Raw genomic sequence first — 15,279 nt, 5'->3', positions numbered from 1 at the left:
TGGTCGGTTTCACACCTGCCTCCGGAAAGCTTTGACAATTTCATTCTACTGGCTGGGGTTTTTGTTTCAAATCATTTTGCCGAGGGAAGGAAAGGGAGAAGGAAGGGGGGTGACACATTTCTTGCTTTTTTGGAGAATTAAGTGCAATTGCCAGTGTGTGTATCTCCTTAAATATCCATAAAGGCAGAAAACCATACATTCGTTTAAGCGTAATATCGCAAATACAAACAAGAAAGGGGCTGTTGGTCGGTTTCATGCCTGCCTTGGGAAAGCTTTGTCAATTTCGTTTTCTATGGTTCGCCAGTCTGTAAGGAGATACACACGCTGGCAATTGCACTTATTTCTCCAAAAAAGCAAGAAATGTGTCACACACCCCTCCTTCTCCCTTTCCTTCCCGTGGTGAAATGATTTGAAACAAAAACCCCAGCCAGTAGAATGAAATTGACAAAGCTTTCCTGAGGCAGGCGTGAAACCGACCAGCAGCCCCTTTCTTGTTTGCTGTGCATTGCAGATCTCACCCAGAGTGGCCGCCCAGTTTGCAGGCTGGCAAAAAATAAAATGCATCTGCGCAGTAGTTGTAGACCCCCCCAACACCCCACCATTGTGATGACTGGTTCAATTTTCCCGGGCTTATTCTCACACATACTCAAAAGTGCATATATGTGATTGGCTGGAATGAGGAGAAGGGGCAAGGGGAAACCCCCAAGAACCACCCATCAGCTGAAAAGTCCACAGTATTGCATCCTACCTCCTGAAGGCACAGCGGATGATTCCTGATTTTAAACAGCAAATTGCATTTTTGCCGGTATTGCAAGGAGCGGATTTAACCCATGAAAATGTGTAACAGCGCGAGACGTCATTTGGACAACCAAAAAATAATGAACACACATAGCAGGCGTGTCACACATTTTGCAGTCGTCTGGATGAGCCCTATCTGAACTATATCAACTGCCTTAACATTGTTGCTTCCTCCCTGCTAAAACAAGATCAGCACATGTCTTGTTTCTATTATTTGGGCTGAATGCAGGTGTTGCCACCACTCACCATATGCTCAGAGGCACATGTTACCAAATTCTTCCAAGCTACGCAGGAAGTGGATTGCACTGTGAAAGACCAACCCAAATTGTGTTTGCATTTTTACAAATTTGTAGGTCAGTACAATAACTCAGAGAGGAGGTCAGGTCGTCTGCTCTCTGGTGCATTCACTGCCCAATTTCCCTGCTTTTTAAAGTTTGATATAAATATGTGTTGGCTATAGGTATGTTCTTAAACCACAAGGTTTTTTGCCTATTTGTTACTTCCACTGAGTGTTACAGGATTACATTGGCACTACTGCTTCCTGATAGACAACAGTTACACATTCTTGACTCTTCATACATGCCAAACGTTTTACCAACTTTCAAAAAAGAGTAGGATGGTATCCACCACCACCACCACCATGTTAAATGGAATGAATAGTAACCCAAAGAGTCGCTTCCACCTGATTTCATGTGACAGGATCAGAATAGAAAAGAAAGAAAATCAGATCTGGAGCAGACTTTAACTCTGGGAATTATTAATGTACAACTCCCCTTAGCCCTATTCAGTTGTTATTCCTTCCATATAGAGCAACACAGGAAACACTGAGTTGCCCCACCCCTCATCTCATGTGTATGGAGTAGCCCCTCCCCCTGCATATGTGCATAGAGTGTAGGTTTCTATAGGGAGCAGGCCTTTCTTTGTGGGTATGGGCAGCATGGGAATCACTCAAACGATGTTTATGAGACCAAAGAGCCAAGACAAAGTTTGCAGCTTTAAAGAGTTAGGTGGAAGGAACCCTATTGCCCTCCTTGTGTCTTCTGAGAGCCACTGCATTGGCAGTTGCAGTGCTGCGCTCTGGCCTGTTGGTGGTGCTAAAGGACAGCAGCATAATGGTCAGAGAGTAAGGTTCCTGATCCTGGTTGCCCGAATTACTGCTCCCTCCCCCCAACACCTTATAATTTAAGAGCTTTAAAATAAGATCTGGGAGACAAGAGGGCGCAGCATGCCCTTTACAGGGCAAGTTGTGATCTATTTGTTCCACCCAGAGTGTTTACGAGATAATGAATAAAGCAGGGCATTTGCTGCATCATAGGGCCTTTTTGGTAGTGGCCCCCGAACTGTGGAATAGTCTCCCCGATGAGGTACGCCTGGCGCCGACGCTGCTATCCTTTCGGCGCCAGGTGAAAACCTTTTTATACTCCCAGGCATTTTAAAGTGTATTTTAAATTGTATTTTATAGTGTATTTTATCAGTATTTTCATTATTGTTGTATTTTGACGTTGTTGGTTCTTTGTTATTGTTTGTTTTGATCTTTGATTTTGTTATACTTATTGTATTTATATATTGTGCTTGTTTTATCTTTTATGTACACTGCCCAGAGAGCCTTTTTGGCTTAGGGCAGTATATAAATTAAATAAATAAATAAATAAATAATTTGACACGTATTTGATTTCCATCTAGCTACTTAGCCAAGTGGCCGTTTACAGCTTTGCATCAACAGTATTGCATCAACAGCTTTGGTCACAAGATTTATAAATACAAAACAATATGAAGGACTTCTGTTCCTGTTCGAAACATATGCTGGTGAAGATCAGCCACAGATAGCCCTGTTCAGTCACTGTCCCCTTCCTCCATATGATTAAGCTTATACAAGGAGGAAAGTGGGGATGAGTCTCACCTCTCCTGCATATCTCAGTCGCTGTTCCTGCAACCTCCCCACATATTGTGTGATGACCCTCTGCAATGGGGAGTCTGTTCTACTTCAACAGGCTCCTACATGACTTTGACCCCTGGAAGATCAGGGTTTTAAATCACATGGGCAGCCTATTTAAGCATAGCAGGCTCTCTGCTGCTAGGAATTTACAAGTAAATCCATTTTGGTTGCTCATTTTTCCAGCTGTCAGTTCAGTTCTCCGCATTTCCACATCAGTTTGCAGTTTTCCCCCCAAGTTATCATAAAAATCCATCAGCATTTCAGTGCACATTCCTCCCAATATGCACATCTTGCTATGCAATTTTCCCTAATGCACACTTTTTTGTAAAGCAATTTACAAAATTTGTACTGCATTTTTGTATGTTATTTTCACCAGCATATGCATTTTTATGTACACTTTTACACACTACATGAGTAAAGTGATTGCAAAATTTGGAGAGTGCAGATCTGGAAGGATGGCTGTGTTTCTATTGCATATTGTTTTGGAAAGTACAGATTAGGTAAATTCACCTTGAAATGCAAACTGGATCAAATTTCTTCCCCATCCCCTACCTGTTGAAGAAGTTAAACATGTGGGTGACTGCAGGAACAGCAAAAGCAGTGTGTAGGAGTGGGCGGGGCCAATGGGCTTATACTTTTCCCTTGTGCAAGGATAATTCTGTGGGAGGAACAGAATGACTGAATAGGGCTGACGGTTCATCTGCACCGCTTATGAACCATCAATCCAGATGTAGTTCCCTGGCAAGACATTGTGACTTACCCAAGACTCGATAAACCTCCTGTTTATTCCACTTACTGGGACTGTAAAACATGGAGGTTGTCTAGGGCCCAACCCTAGCTGGCAGGTTGTGTTTAGGGTGGCCTTGCAGGCCTTCTATAAACCTAATGTGCGAGGGATATTCTGGAGACTACAAAACTGATTAGCATCTCCTATGATTACACACCACCATTATATAATATCCCTAATGTTTTTGTCTCATTTAACATTTTTGTTTGTATTTGAAGTATGCTTGCATGTTCATTTCTTTTACGTCAGGCAGCAAAAGACGGATTCAGCCAGATTTAGCACTATATCACATGGACAGCCTGTTGCGTGTAGCAACTGGGTCAAAACAAAGAAATGTTTCGTTGAAGAAGAAAAAAGTCAGGAGTAACTTTTCTTCTTGATTATGCCGGTTCTTTTTAATATTACCAAAGAGATTTCAGAAGCATTGCATGTTGATTGTCAAAGCACAAAAAAAGTCCTAGTGTTGATTAAGTATTCTCTTCGCTGACAAGCTTCACGTCAAATCAGTCCTGTATTCATTCATCATGGGATTTCATGGAATGTGCATTTATCAATCCTATTTTCCAGCATTATACACCAGGGGTTGAAAGTGAATGGTAGAGGCTTGCCTAAAGGTAGATATGAGTAGCTAAGCTCAGTTTTTAACTGGGAGAAGGGGGCTGGCTCTACCTTTAACTTTAGGCAGAAGATTTTGGAAGTCCAGGAACCTAGAAACCTGCTTTATATCAGATCAGACTATTTGTCTATCTGTTTCTGAACTTATAATTCTGATTGGCAGTGGCTTTCCAAGGCTTTCCAACGTCTCAGGCAGAAGTCTTCCTCATCACCTCCTATACTGATTTATTTGTGCAGTTAGTGCAACTGACAAAACATGGGTGTTTTTCAGATAAACCACCCGCTCCCTGCTAATAATCTTGTGGGCTTATTCTGGACCAGCTGTAGTTTCCAGAGCATTTTTAATTACAGTCCCATGTATAACACATTGCAATAAATAGCCTGATCTTTTTTAAATGGGGGATGCCAGAACTGGATTCCTGTGTTGAGCAGGGGGTTGGACTCGATGACCTTATAGGACTTTTCCAACTCTATGATTCTATGAACCTTCGGTATGAAACTCATATGCTCTACTACAGAGCTAAATGACTTTAAAGTAATGTCATGCTGAAAACGCTCTGTTTCCTTTCCCCTCCCCAACCATTCTCCATCAATTAAGAAAAAAAGAAACTGTCATTGAAAAACATGAAAGAAAAGAGAAACTTTTGGTGAAATCCTCATGGATAGGGTGTGGTTTTTTTGTTGGACTGAGCTTACTTTCCAGGTGGTCAGGGGATTTGTGTGAGTGCCTTTACTTTCATTCCACAAATTATCTTTCCACTGGTCTGCATTCTGCAGCCTTTCCATATGTCTGTGCTCCTTGAAAAGTCCCTGGATGTCCTTGGCTGGGCTACAATTTTTAAAAAATTAAAAGGAAGGACATCCGTTAAAAACAAAATCAACGAGGATGCCTATTGCACATGCTTGTTAGCCCTTCTTCCCCTGCTTTAGTTGAAGCCCAGTAGATGGCCACATGAGATATCTTCTCCCACAATTTTTTCTTCCCATCAGAAAGCATAAGCAGTCAGAGAGACTCTAGGTCACTGGAGAAATGTTTAATGGGAAGAAAAAGATATGTGCCACCCTTGGCCATCTTGGTCAGGTAAGTTCAAAACCTCACACCTGCTGCAATTCCAAAGAAATGCTAAGATCCTGCAAATGAGATATAAAAACAGGAGCCTCTTTCATCGAGTAAGAAAACTGCTGAGGGAGAACAGATTTTTAGCATGGCACTATTATAAAGGGCACCACTTTATCAATTATGTAATTCATTATTCTATTTTTAAAAATGGTGAGAGGGAGGTGCTTTTTGGATATTCTATCTCAGGTGACAAACTGTTTTGGGCCGTGCCCAACAGATAGATAATAGAAGGTCGGTGCAACTTCCCTTGTGGACACTATTTCTCTTATCATTGTCCTCCTTTTTACAGCAGCCCTTAGAAAATGGATGAAGAATGTAGATAGGGATGAACATTTAACTAAATTAGAGCCTTTCTACTGATAGCATAAAGCCAGCTTTTGGATATTAGATTGGTGATGCACTTTACAAATTGCATATGCTGATTTTTTTCCATATGAAATAATGCAGCTAAACCATTTTAAATTCAAGAATGCTGGATTTAAGTTATTTGTGGATTGTAGCCTGTAACAAAAAATATATGTGGTTTGACAAACATGCTTCACCTGCTATACAGGAATACTCCGCATTAACATACACAATGGGTCCAGAGCGAGTACGTAAACCGAAAATGTACTTAAGGTGAAGCACTATCTTTTTTCACTTATCGATGCATATACTGCACTGCAGTCATCATATACGGGCATAACTGATGTAAATAACGCATTTATAACTAAAATAAACATAGTAAGCCTTATTTTAAGAAAAAGTTTGTAGTTGGAAACTGATCCGGCGGTGGCGTCATGCCGTTAAGTGTCCGTTCTTGCGAAGCGAGCATACATAAACAGGGGAATGGTGCTACTGTAAATATGTCCATACTCACGAGTGTCTGTAAAGTGAAGGTCCGTATAGCGGGGTATTCCCATACAGAGGGTTGGCTCCTAATTCATTCCACATGGCAGTTGACACCACATGCTGATCCAATGATCATGACATGACTTTGACCATTTTTGCCATGCCGATGTTTCCCTGCACCATGTTCTGTAGAGCCATGAGTAAAATAGCCAGCTGGAAGCGGTTGAGGAATATGATGTTCATGAATTTGGATACCAACTGTCCTGATGTACACCTCAGAACTTAGTTATTTACAAGCTTCTGCATTTCCCAAATGTTCTGATGCAAGTTTTGGTATGAGAAAAAAATGCATATATAATGTGAATTCTCAGCTTAAGATAGGGATGGTATCTGTTGGCTGGTGCCAGTTCAAACGCATTCCATCGACCTAACAGGCTTGTATCGATTGTATCAAAATTTGTTCCTTGTCCACAAGACACTGCTTTTACGAATCCTTTTTTTTGCCCTCAGAAAAACTATTGATATTAATATTAATATTTTTAAAGAAAACAGCAATATTTTAAAGGAAACAGCAATACATTGGATGACATATTGATTAAAAAAAACTTTCTGAAACAGCTACGGAAAATCACTACAGAAAAAATTGATCTGCAACAATAGTGAATAAGCAAATTAATGGAAAATTCAGTATCCAATCCAAAGTGGATGGATCTCTACCTTAAAGTACATTGAAAATGCAGATTCTGAGAGAAAATGCATTTAGAAATGCATATATTGAGAGAAAAAATATTGGAAACATATATTTAGATGTAATTCAAATGTGTATTTGCATGTGATATTTTCACAGATTAATGAAGAAATGAGGTAGAATGTGAACATAGGCCAAAATGATTCAGATCAGAAATAGACTGGTTCACGGTCCCTAATGGCTGCCTTATTGGTCTGGCTAACTTCATTTTTTTCTCTCAAATTATCTATTTTCTTTCTTTACTGATTGTATTTATAATATACATCTGTAGACATATGAGCTCAAGCCAAGGTTTTCTGTGCATGCCAGATGAAAAGTGAAACACTGACTGTTATAAGGAGAACATATGTTAGTTTCCGTTGATGCAGCGTGTCTATCCTGACAATATGGTTTCAAAGCAGAAACCAGACCTTTTTGTGTGTGTGCGGTGGTGGTGGTGGACTGGCTAAGGGCACACTGGGAGAACTGTTGTAAGTATACACACCATACATTTAAAACACATGGCTTCCCCCAAAGAAACCTGGAAACAATAGTTTACCCATCACAGAGCTACATATGTGAAAGAATACCTTTATAAAAGTACTCTGATATGTCAAAATGATTATTAGATAATTCGCTCGATCTGCAATTTTACCACAGTTAAAATGTATACAAATGGGGGGGTCTATCATCAGTCACTTCAGTGCCTTTGCAACCATTGGCTCAGGCTTATAGCCAAGGTGGGGCAAATGGGCGTACTGCTCCCCCCAATTTTTTAAATTATCTTTTTAATTTGTGACATGGCAGACAATGACAACCTCCATTTAAAAAATGACAACTTGTTTCAAGACCAGGAGAAATTTAAGAATAGGACCTTCTGAAATAGGCAGGGTGAGCGCACAACAAAAGCCTCATCTGGAAGAGCCCCCCAAAGTCTGTTCAACCAAGACTTTCCCTGACTGAGGGTAGATTTTCCATGATCACGGTCACCCTATAATTACAAAAGTGATCCTGGAAAAACCCAGCCTGTATAGAAATGTAACCTTTATTTATTTATTTATTATTTATTACATTTATATACCGCCCCATAGCCAAAGCTCTCTGGGCGGTTTACAGCAATTGAAAACATTAAAAACAAATATACAAATTTTAAAACTCACACAAAATGTTAAAAACACAATTAAAAAAAAACATGCTAAAATGCCTGGGAGAAGAGGAATGCTTTCTCCCAGGTTAGTGTCTGGAGAAAACATAACACATGCACACAAGGGTTAAATTTTAGAACTTTGTAGTATGAGCTAGTCTCCACCCATGGGACTTTTCTTTGTTCTGCTTTCAGTTCAGTTTCAGTTGTGTTCTCTATCCAGATGGAATAAAATAAATGTTTGCCTGCAGTAAGAAGTAAGAGCTTGTTTATTCTATAGTTATTATAACAAGTAGAGCAGGATTGGGTGCTTATTGCTTATTAAGCAATTCTGACACAGACTGGGATAGCTCTCAACTTCAAAGGCTTGTTGAAAAGGCTTGTTGCCTCAGTTATCCATGCTCTGGTAACCTCTAGATTGGATTACTGTAATGCACTCTATGTAGGGTTACCTTTGAAGACGGTTCGGAAACTTTAGCTGGTGCAGAATGCTGCGGCCAGAGTCCTCACTCGGACTAAAAGATCTGATCATATAACACCTGTTCTGGCCCAACTGCACTGGCTACCAATACATTTCCGGACCAGATTCAAAGTGTTGGTTCTTACCTATAAAGCCCTTAATGGCACCGGACCGCAATACCTGATGGAACGCCTCTCCCACTACGAACCTACCCGTTCGCTGCGCTCGACGTCGAAGGCCCTTCTCCGGGTTCCAACTCATAAGGAGGCCCGGAGAGTAACAACAAGATCTAGGGCCTTCTCGGTGGTGGCCCCCGAATTATGGAATGCCCTCCCTGACGAGATACGCCTGGCGCCTTCTTTGATATCTTTTCGGCGCCAGGTCAAGACCTACCTCTTTGCCCAGGCATTTTAGTTTTAGTTTTAGTTTTAGTTTTAGTTTTGTTTTTTAATTTTAATGTTATTGTTAATTAGTTGTCAGTTTTATTTTTGTCTTAATCTGTTTTAATGTGTTTTTGTACTTACATGTTTTATCCACATTCGTTGGTTCTAAATGTGGTTTTATCATATTGTACACCGCCTTGACAGCATGTTGCTATAGGGCGGTTTAAAAGTGTAATTAAATAAATAAATAAATAATAAAAAAAGAAAAGTCTTCAGAAGGCGCCGAAAAGATAGCAGAGATGGTGCCTGCCTAATATTCAAAGGGAGGGAATTCCACAGGGTAGGTGCTGCTACACTAAAGGTCCGTTTCCTATATTGTACAGAACGAACCTCCTGATAAGATGGTATCTGCAGGAGGCCCTCACCTGCAGAGCGCAGTAATCGACTGGGTATGTAAGGGGTAAGACAGTCTTTTAGGTATCCTGGTCCCCTGCTGTATAGGGCTTTATACACCAAAACTAGAACCTTGAACTTGGCCCGGTAGCAAATGGGCAGCCAGTGCAATTATTTCAGTAGTGGGGTGACATGTTGACGATACCCTGCTCCAGTGAGCAGTGTCGCTGCCACATTTTGCACCAGCTGCAGTTTCTGGACCAACCTCAAGGGCAGCCCCACATAGAGTGCATTACAGTAATCCAGCCTGGAGGTTACCAGTGCATGGACAACAGTGGTCAGGCTATCCCGGTCCAGAAACGGCCGCAGCAGTCTCACCAGCCGAAGCTGGTAAAAGGCACTCCTAGCAACTGAGGTCACCTGGGCCTCTAGCGACAAAGATGGATCCAGGAGCACCCCCAGGCTATGGACCTGCTCTTTCAGAGGGAGTACGACCCCGTCCAAAGCAGGCAACTGACCAATTATCCGAACTCGGGAGCCACCAACCCACAGCACCTCCGTCTTGCTAGGATTCAGACTCAGTTTATTGGCCCTCATCCAGCCCACCAGGCAGCGGTCCAGGGCTTGCACTGCCTCTCCTGATTCAGATGTTATGGAGAAATAGAGCTGGGTATCATAATAATAGGTATTGGTATATATTTATTGCCAAATACAATTTTGTTAAGAAGAAAAATACACCACTTCTAAATGTAGGGTTTAAAGTTTGTCTGAACTTCCTGAATTTCTCCACTCTTATTGTCAGTAGATTTACAACACAAAGTTTCCCCCTCCCCCATTCTCATGTCATGCCTTGAAGAAGTATTTCTCTTTTACAAGTAGGCTGAAGTTGATCATGCCACATGTCTGGTTTGAATCCCTTCTGGAAAATGTACCTTCCCAGACTTTTCCCCCGTGCACCACTCATATATGTATATATATTAGCACGTACTTTTTAATATATCACATCAAGGACAGAACAGGAATAATTACTACCGAGAATGTGAAGTGACGAGTCCCTAGAGCATATACCATTTTCATAATCTCACGTGGGAGAGAATAGTTCAAAAAGTGCTATGAGAGAGAATCCTTTACCAAGAATTACAAAAGAAGCCGCAGTGCTTAACTGTAATGACAGTAAGACCCAAAATCTTCGGGGAATAGGAACATGGAGGGAAGCCATTCTATAGAATGCCAGCAGAGAACTGAAACCTAGGTTAGCATCTATGTTGAGGTTAGTTATAAGAAGAGTTGCGCAATACTAAGTAAAATGTGTTTGTTCCACACTTCATTCTCTTGTGGCATCATACTCATTTTATAAAGTCTGCTGCAGCAAATGTTACACTTATCTCTGTGGAAAAACAATATACTTTAGGTTTGGTTAGGAATGCACAGGAAAGTCTGGCCACTGAAGTATGCTGAAACTGAATTAATTAATAAGAATAGCGTGCTCTGCCAATGTGATGTCTTCAGCATTTTAGAGTAATAATTATGCCTGAACATCCAAATATTAGGATACTAGGGGAAGGGTTTTAGGTTTATTCCAGGTTTTAACATTAGTAGGAGTGGCATGAGAAAACAAGTAGGGGTGCTCAAAGTCAAACACCAGTCTTACAAGTTTCTGCAAGGATAATTGGGACAGGAAGCATAGCACACCTTGAGCAGGTCACCACCACCCCAATTTTGCTTGCAATAGTAGTGGATTGGGTGGTGGGGTGGTGCTGGTCATCTGACCTCTGATCAGTCATATCATTGCTACTTACTGGGAGGTAGAGGGGGAGGGGAAGGCATTGACGAAGCCAGCATGGTGCAAATGCTGGTATATTTGCACTGTGGTGCCTCTCTTCTTCCCCACTACCTACTGAGCTGCAGAAAGGCAACCAACTAGAGATTAGGTGAGCGGTGGCTCCCCAAGCTCAGGGTTTATTGGAGATGGTTGATCCCCAGATAAGAGGAGGCTCTGCTTCTGCTTTTCTGTGCTGCAGTTTGAGAGTTTGCAAAGAAAACCAACTATATCCCAGGAAATTTATTGCTTCAGTGGAATCTTGAATGTGGTGCGTTGGAAGAAGGATGTGGGCAGAGCATTAAGAACATAAGAACATAAGAAGAGCCTGCTGGATCAGGCCAGTGGCCTATCTAGTCCAGCATCCTGTTCTCACAGTGGCCAACCAGGTGCCTGGGGAAAGCCCGCAAGCAGGACCCGAGTGCAAGAACACTCTCCCCTCCTGAGGCTTCCGGCAACTGGTTTTCTGAAGCATGCTGCCTCTGACTAGGGTGGCAGAGCACAGCCATCATGGCTAGTAGCCGTTGATAGCCCTGTCCTCCATGAATTTGTCTAATCTTCTTTTAAAGCCGTCCAAGCTGGTGGCCATTACTGCATCTTGTGGGAGCAAATTCCATAGTTTAACGATGCGCTGAGTAAAGAAGTACTTCCTTTTGTCTGTCCTGAATCTTCCAACATTCAGCTTCTTTGAATGTCCACGAGTTCTAGTATTCTGAGAGAGGGAGAAGAACTTTTCTCTATCCACTTTCTCAATGCCATGCATTTTATACACTTCTATCATGTCTCCTCTGACCCGCCTTTTCTCTAAACTAAAAAGCCCCAAATGCTGCAACCTTTCCTCGTAAGGGAGTCGCTCCATCCCCTTGATCATTCTGGTTGCCCTCTTCTGAACCTTTTCCAACTCTATAATATCCTTTTTGAGATGAGGCGACCAGAACTGTACACAGTATTCCAAATGCGGCCGCACCATAGATTTATACAACGGCATTATGATATCGGCTGTTTTATTTTCAATACCTTTCCTAATTACCCCTAGCATGGAATTTGCCTTTTTCACAGCTGCCGCACAGTGGGTCGACATTTTCATTGTGCTGTCCACTACAACCCCAAGGTCTCTCTCCTGGTCGGTCACCGCCAGTTCAGACCCCATGAGCGTATATGTGAAATTCAGATTTTTTGCTCCAATATGCATAATTTTACACTTGTTTATATTGAATTGCATTTGCCATTTTTCCGCCCATTCACTCAGTTTGGAGAGGTCTTTTTGGAGCTCTTCGCAATCCCTTTTTGTTTTAACAACCCTGAACAATTTAGTGTCGTCAGCAAACTTGGCCACTTCACTGCTCACTCCTAATTCTAGGTCATTAATGAACAAGTTGAAAAGTACAGGTCCCAATACCGATTCTTGAGGGACTCCACTTTCTACAGCCCTCCATTGGGAGAACTGTCCGTTTATTCCTACTCTCTGCTTTCTGCTTCTTAACCAATTCCTTATCCACAAGAGGACCTCTCCTCTTATTCCATGACTGCTAAGCTTCCTCAGAAGCCTTTGGTGAGGTACCTTGTCAAACGCTTTTTGAAAGTCTAAGTACACTATGTCCACTCGATCACCTCTATCTATATGCTTGTTGACACTCTCAAAGAATTCTAATAGGTTACTGAGACAGGACTTTCCCTTGCAGAAGCCATGCTGGCTCTGCTTCAGCAAGGCTTGTTCTTCTATGTGCTTAGTTAATTTAGCTTTAATCATACTTTCTACCAGTTTTCCAGGGACAGAAGTTAAGCTAACTGGCCTGTAATTTCCGGGATCCCCTCTGGATCCCTTTTTGAAGATTGGTGTTACATTTGCCACTTTCCAGTCCTCAGGCACGGAGGAGGACCCAAGGGACAAGTTACATATTTTAGTTAGCAGATCAGCAATTTCACCTTTGAGTTCTTTGAGAATTCTCGGGTGGATGCCATCCGGGCCCGGTGATTTGTCAGTTTTTATATTGTCCATTAAGCTTAGAACTTCCTCTCTCGTTACCACTATTTGTCTCAGTTCCTCAGAATCCCTTCCTGTAAATGTTAGTTCAGGTTCAGGGATCTGCCCTATATCTTCCACTGTGAAGACAGATGCAAAGAATTCATTTAGCTTCTCTGCAATCTCCTTATTGTTCTTTAGTACACCTTTGACTCCCTTATCATCCAAGGGTCCAATCGTCTCCCTAGATGGTCTCCTGCTTTGAATGTATTTACAGAATTTTTTGTTGTTGGTTTTTATGTTCTTAGCAATGTGCTCCTCAAATTCTTTTTTAGCATCCCTTATTGTCTTCTTGCATTTCTTTTGCCAGAGTTTGTGTTCTTTTTTATTTTCTTCATTCGGACAAGACTTCCATTTTCTGAAGGAAGACTTTTTGCCTCTAAGAGCTTCCTTGACTTTGCTCGTTAACCATGCTGGCATCTTCTTGGCCCTGGCGGTACCTTTTCTGATCTGCGGTATGCACTCCAGTTGAGCTTCTAATATAGTGTTTTTAAACAACTTCCAAGCATTTTTGAGTGATGTGACCCTCTGGACTTTGTTTTTCAGCTTTCTTTTTACCAATCCCCTCATTTTTGTGAAGTTTCCTCTTTTGAAGTCAAATGTGACCGTGTTGGATTTTCTTGGCAATTGGCCAGTTACATGTATGTTTAATTTAATAGCACTGTGGTCACTGCTCCCAATCGGTTCAACAACACTTACATCTCGCACCAGGTCCCGGTACCCACTGAGGATTAAGTCCAGGGTTGCCATCCCTCTGGTCGGTTCCATGACCAACTGATCTAGGGAATAGTCATTTAGAATATCTAGAAACTTTGCTTCTTTGTCATGACTGGAACACATATGCAGCCAGTCTATGTCCAGGTAGTTGAAGTCACCCATTACTACCACCTTTCCTAGTTTGGATGCTTCCTCAATTTCATATCTCATCTCAAGGTCTCCCTGAGCATTTTGATCAGGGGGACGATAGATCATTCCCAGTATTAAGTCCCTCCTGGGGCACGGTATCACCACCCACAACGATTCTGTGGAGGAGTCTGCCTCTTTTGGGGTTTCAAGCTTGCTGGATTCAATGCCTTCTTTCACGTATAGAGCGACTCCGCCACCAATACGTCCTTCCCTGTCCTTCCGATATAGTTTATATCCAGGGATAACCGTATCCCACTGGTTTTCTCCATTCCACCAGGTCTCCGTTATGCTCACTATATCAATGCTCTCCTCTAAGACCAAGCACTCCAGTTCTCCCATCTTGGTTCGCAGGCTCCTAGCATTAGCGTACAGGCACTTGTAAGCAGTGTCTCTCTTCAAGTGTCTTTGGCACTTGTGGTTAGGCCTGTGGTAATTTTGCTCTTCTGAATTTATATCCTGTGCCCCTGCTCTCACAATGCCTACTTCTAGGCCTACCCCTTTTAAAATTTCATCATTTTTTTGGTTTTTATCCCAGGGGGGAGGTTTATTCCGAACCGGACCTTTCTCAGCTCCTGTCGGGTTTCCCCCCTCAGTCAGTTTAAAAGCTGCTCTGCTACCTTTTTAATTTTAAGTGCCAGCAGTCTGGTTCCATTCTGGTTCAAGTGGAGCCCGTCCCTTTTGTACAGGCTCAGCTTGTCCCAAAATGTTCCCCAGTGCCTAACAAATCCGAACCCTTCCACCCGACACCATCGTCTCATCCACGCATTGAGACTGCGAAGCTGGGCCTGTCTGGCTGGTCCTGCACGTGGAACTGGTAGCATTTCAGAGAAAGCCACCTTGGAGGTCCTGGCTTTCAGCATCCTACCTAGCAACCTAAATTTTGCTTCCAGGACCTCACGGCTGCATTTCCCCATGTCGTTGGTGCCAACGTGCACCACGACCACTGACTCCTTCCCAGCACTGTCTACCAAACTATCTAAAGGACGGGCGATATCCGCAACCTTCGCACCAGGCAGGCAAAACACCTTGCGGTCTACACGCCCATCACACACCCCACTGTCTATGTTCCTAATGATCGAATCACCCACTACAAGGATCCCTCCAGCCCCTGGAGATATATCCTCGGCACGAGAGGATAGCTGCTCATCCCCCAAGGAATGGGTCCCTTCTAAGGGATCGTTTCCCTCTTCCTCAGCTGGATGCTCTCCTTCCCCGAGACCATCGTTGTCCATGATAGCAGGAGAGCTATCATCGTTGGAGTGGGACACAGCTATAACGTCCCTGAAGGCCTCCTCCACACACCTCTCTGCCTCTCTCAGCTTTTCCAGGTCCGCCAC

This window comes from Rhineura floridana, chromosome 5 (assembly GCF_030035675.1).
Source record: "Rhineura floridana isolate rRhiFlo1 chromosome 5, rRhiFlo1.hap2, whole genome shotgun sequence".
Taxonomy (NCBI): domain Eukaryota; kingdom Metazoa; phylum Chordata; class Lepidosauria; order Squamata; family Rhineuridae; genus Rhineura; species Rhineura floridana.
This window is presented reverse-complemented; position numbering follows the sequence as displayed.